The following is a 5,890-nucleotide window of genomic DNA, read 5'->3' on the forward strand; positions in this document are numbered from 1 at the left end:
ATTCCGTTTTATTCTTGAGCTGGTTTGAGTTTGGTTTCTTCAATTTATTACCAAAACTTCTTCACCAGTAGGCACGACATAATGCTAGATTTTATAACATCACTAAATCCGTCATATTCCACAAGAATTGTGTGAATTTTCAATACAGCTTTTACCTTCTATGAATCTTTAGGTATATATTTAAGTAGAAATACTGCAATCATTTGTTATGAGATCGTAAATAAGTCACTTATCTGTCTGTAAAACTTAGGAGTTAAACTGGGGAGTTATATTAAGTCCTGCAAAATTATTATTCTATGAAAAAAGAAAATAATGATACAGTGTTAGAGCAACTGACTGCTATTTAAGGATCATAATCCCCCAGGCATAAATGCCCCAGTGGCACATAGTATGCATCAGGGGCTGGTGGGGGATTTATGGGGTTGAGCATAAGGAGAAAATTTGATAAACTTCATTTTGGATAAAATTTGAAACAGTCAAATAATTTATTATTTATTATATTATTGTTGTTAGCTTCTTTTGTAATTGGGAGACTTGTTTCAGAAATGTGAGAAGTGTCACAAGTTGTCAAATTTAGCAAAGGATGAAAACAGATGTGTCAGAAAAAATGTATTCACAATCCAGTTTCTTCCATCAAACTGGAACCAAATACGCAGTCTTAAATTGAGATGAGAAGCCCAAACATTTTTCAAACACGTGTTTTGAAGAGAATGGCAATGCTTGAGACAAATTTAAGAAAAAAAAAGGAATGAATATTTAAAGATCTGAGCTGCTGTAAAACTAGAGCTCATTTTAGTAAAAACCAACATGACATGTTAAACCAAATACAATGTACACATTGGACCACATTGTAATTTCAAAGAATTAAGAACTCATTTCTTTTTATTTTTTGTTTTAAAGACAATCAAGGTATCATTTCCTGTAACATTTTTTTTCTCCAACTAGCAAGCACACGTTTATATATGATTTCCAGTTTCAGTACAAAGTCACTGCAACGTACAATGTGTTTGTGTTTTCTCTCTTACATCTGTTTTTTTCCAATTTTAGTTATTAATACTTAAATTAATGATTATTCCTAAAACAGACTGAACTTGCTCAGACTGAATTATCATTAAAGCTTTCTATGATTGTGTTGTGGCATTGACATTGGATTTTCAGTCTCAGCAACTTAGAAATTTTCCTCTTATACTACCAGATATTTTAAAATTACAGATTAATATACATTCATTGTAACAAAACAGAAAATATGAGAAAGTTAATAATCTTCCTCTTTAATATCATCCATCTTAGATTTCCATTGTTTTATACACAACTTTTCATATCATCTCTATGTTTATACCATATATAAACATATATATATATATATAGGGCTCACTGTTTCCTTTTTCTTCCTTTACTCCTGCCTTTTCTGTGTTTTTCCAAATGTTAGATCACACTATAAATCATAGGTCATAAACTGATGGCCTGAAGTCTGGATATATCAGGAAAACTGTTTTGCGTGCAAAATATTAGGCAATTTTAACATGAAAACTGGAAAATCTGGATCCACATGCCTACACAGTAATAATATTATTGATGCTGCATGAGTTTTCCAATTTAACATGGTCCTCTCTATTCCCTATTATTTATACCTTCACCAATCTACCTTTCTATATTAGTGGCTTATCATCTATAAACATTTGTTTATATCCTTCTGATACTATTTAGCAACTTGCTTTTTGTATTTAACATATTATGTTATTATCAATTAGAAATAGATTCAGCTGCATAACTGAATGTAACTGAAAAAGCCAAGTTATAGTTGCTTAAACACTAAGGGTTTATTTTTCTCTCATGTAAAATAAATCTGGAAGTAGGTGATCCAAGGCTTTTATGGGGTACTTCAGAGCCATTAGGGACATAAGCTCCTATTTTTATGCTCCATTTTAAGGCATGGCTTCTAGTCTTCAAGGTGAGTTAATAATCCATAATGACTGAGAAGCTCTAATCACTTTATCTGTGTTTCAGGTAGGAAGAAAAGTGGAGGACACAAAACCAAAATGCTCTTCCTAAATATCTTTAAAGATATTTTCCAGAATACTTATATCTCATTGGCAGTGACTTAACTGGACAGCCACACCTACCTGAAAATGAGATTGAGAAATGTGGTAGTTTGGCTGGGCACATAGGCACTCAAATAAAATCCAGTTGCTGTTCTTAAGGAGAAAGCATACATGTCAATCTCAGCTGCATATCCCTGCAAATTAATGCGGACATATGGAAGAGACTGTGAGTGTCCCTCAACATCCTGGCTCTCCTAAGTTAAAAGAAACCTGAGATTTACCTGGTTACAGAAGCACTTGAAATAAAGAATATATTTTTAAATCTTCCAATTTTTAAATAATTCCTCATGACCATAATCTTCTCTTCCTTCAACATCCAGTACATTTTTTAAAGGAGTCACCCAGATGGGATCCCTAAGACTAACATACAAAAATTTTAAGTTTTAATAGATATTGATGGTTAACTTTGTAGGAGGTTATAGCAATTTATATTCTCAAGAACAGTATCCAAGGCATGTTCGTTTTCCTATAAACTTATCAGCATTAGATATTTTTTTCTCTTTTTAAGTGTTGTGAATAACGGGTGAAAAATGATATCTGTCATTGTCTAGTTTGTAGTTCCCTTACTACCAGCAATAAAAATACTATTTCTCTATGTTAATAGTCCATTTAAATTTCCTCAGTAGGGTGTTTGTGTTGAAACCTTTTGCTAATTTTCTGGATTATTTGCCTTTTTCTTATAATTTTTAACTATTAGAGATACTAACTTTTGTCATGTGTGATGTAAATATTTTCTTCTATAAATTCAAAAAATTTTTAACCAGTGAAAATTTGTTTATGTAACCAAATCTTTCCATTAATGGCTATGAGTTTCTATTTTTACTTAAGAAAATCTCCTCTACTTTGAGATTATACAAATATTTTCCTAAATTTTCTTCTAATATAGTTATAGTTTTGCTTTTACTACTGAACTCATTAATTCAACTAATATTTGTTGAGCACTTATTAGATACCAGGTCCTCTTCAGATTCTAGTGGGGTAATTTTCTAGTCAGGAGAGAGAGAGACAATAAACAAATGAACCAATAAATGAACCAGGCATTTCACCAGAGAATGAAAACATAGTGACATGGTAGCACGAAGAAGGCTGCTTCAGATTGGGTGGTCAGGAAAGGCAATTCTGAGAAGGCGAGTTTTAAATTAATTCAAGAATACCTAATGACTAGGGGGAAAGTACAGGGAAAAGATGTAGATAGGAATGGCTTTGGTGTGTGTGAAGAGCAAGAAGGCTGATGTGCCTAATGTGTCAGAGAAAGGAAGATACAAACTGGAGAGAAAGGCAGGCACCAAAACACAGAGAGTTTACTAGGCCGTAATGAAGGGTATGAGTTTTATTCTACATTGAAGATTTGTAGTTCATCTGGAATTTGTTTTTATATGTAATATGATGTGTGTGTGTGCAGTCTAACTTTTCTTTCTCAAATTTTCTTTGAGAGTTATATTTTAAATAAACTATTCATTTTTTTACAGGCGGTGGGGGGAATTAGGGTAATAACCCACAAAATCTCACCTCACTTTAAACACTGCACAGCTATTATTACTATGTGAAATATATTTTCAATTGAAATTAAATATATGATGAGTGTAATATTTTTATCCCAGGGAATGATATGGCCATTGAGTAAAATCTTTCTGGAACTTCTTTTTAGAACCATGGTCAGAAGCAGTTGATAAGTCACCTATGAAAACCAGTTTTATTACTTCATAGTCACACAAAGCTTTTCATCAAAAACATAGCCCTAGTTAATCAGCCATTTTATTCACTGGACTTACCTCAGTTAAATGACTTTTGGCTAATTCCAAAGTCAAATCTACCCACAAGGGCCAAGATTTGCCATCAATGACGATATTTACAGGAATGTGCTACAGGCTCTGAAGGCAAGTCTGAAGGAGACCTTCCGAAAATATTTTGTACAATGGTAGCATTAACAGAGTAAGCACACAGGTCCCAGGATAACTTCTGTGAAAAAAGTAGACCAATTTTTGCATGTTTAAGTCTCTATGTTTAAGTAATAAGTAAAAGGGTCATTATTTTATAATCATATCATATTCTTCTTTATCTGTTCATAAGATCATTCCGAAATTAATAATATGCTTTTAAAAATTTAAGCTTTACAACAACCCTGTAGGTTAGGTAGTTTTTCCAATTTTATAGATTAAGAGACAGATTAAAGAACTCATACTTAACTCGAATCTCTTGATTCCAAGTTCAGTGCTCTCTTTATACACTACGTTAGTTGTCCAAGATCATGAAACTTGAGAAGGGGGAAGCCAGGGTTCACAGCCACCTCTGACCACTAGGCTGAATCGACATCTTTTTCAATTTATTTTTTATTTATTCGTTTTAAATTAGTTTCAAGTATACAGTACATTGGTTAGACATTTACATAGTTTATAAAACAATCCCCCCATTTGCTCCCTCCCTCGCCTGACCTTCCACCTAGCCAATGTATTAATGCTAACCGCATTCCCTATGACGTGCTCCCCATTCCTGTGGCCATCTATCAACTACTAATTTGTACTTCTTAGCCCTTCACCCCATTCTCCCAGTCTCCCAACCCCGCCCCGCCGTCCCTGTCCATCGCCAAATTGTGGATGGACATTTTGAGCATTTATCTATCTGCTCTTCCCCAATGCTCTCTGTGGATTTGATTGGTCTGCCAATTTGCAAATAGTCATCCCCACAGCAAGTATCTAAATTGGTTTTTAAAAAAATAATATTTCCAATTTTAAAATAATAGAGATTGATTGACATGTAAATTTCTTAAACATTTCAAGATCCAGAAACATTTGCTACATTGGCCTTAAAGCATTGGAATACCCTAGGAAATCTCATGACCAGTATATCAGTCAAAGTTAAACAATATTTGTAGTGTTACAACTAAAGAGCCTTGAAAAGGAGTCAGAACCAGGTTTTGGTCTGGACTTTGTTCCCCAGCTTTTCTAAGATACTGGGAAAATCACTTAAATTCTCTGGGCTTCTGTATCACTTAGGGTTCATAAATTTGTGCAAGTAATAGAAACTGGTTACTACTAACAAGCTAAAGAGGATTTATTGGAAAGATATTATAAGGCTCACAAATGCCTGAAAGGTTGGGGACCAGGCTTGGAAACTGACAAGAACCAAGCAGTGGGTTGACCAGAGTTAAAAGGAAAGTAGGGTGCTATTAGGGAGTAAAGAATGTAGGGCAGTCAAACAAACCCCACCCATCCACCACTGCTTTCCTTTTCATACCTAATAAGATAATCTCTCAGGGTCCTTTGAGCTTTGACATCTTCTGCTTCTCTGTATTTGGAGAAGAGTGAGCAGGAAGGAGACATATGCAAACATGGTGGTCAGAAATGCTTTGGCAGGATGTGTATCTGAAGGCTCTGCACAGCTAAGAAAGTCTGAGCCACCACGACAGCATGGAGGCTAACCAATTTGACACGTAGCAAGCAGGAAGTAGAAGGGGTCTTAAGCAAGCAGTGTTTGGGTAGACAAATTAAGAGGAACAAGCACAAGTGACATTTCTAAAAAGTATTGGAAGCTTCCAAACACTTCTAACAGCCACAGCCTTTATAGAGAACAGACAGTCTTGACTATGTATATACCTATGAAATGAGATACAGAAGCACCAACATGAGTTTCATATTTGAAGGTAGTGCACAAGTAAATGTTAAACAGCCTCTTAAATCACAAGTTGAAAACTTGTATCACACAGGTAAAATCTAGCCTTTAGAGAATTTGTTACCAACAGATAAAAGTACAGATCTCCAACATTTCTTGAAAAAAGGGAGGCTCTGGCA

The sequence above is a fragment of the Pteropus vampyrus genome, unplaced genomic scaffold, assembly GCF_000151845.1.
Source record: "Pteropus vampyrus isolate Shadow unplaced genomic scaffold, Pvam_2.0 Scaffold17, whole genome shotgun sequence".
NCBI classification, from domain to species: Eukaryota; Metazoa; Chordata; class Mammalia; order Chiroptera; family Pteropodidae; genus Pteropus; species Pteropus vampyrus.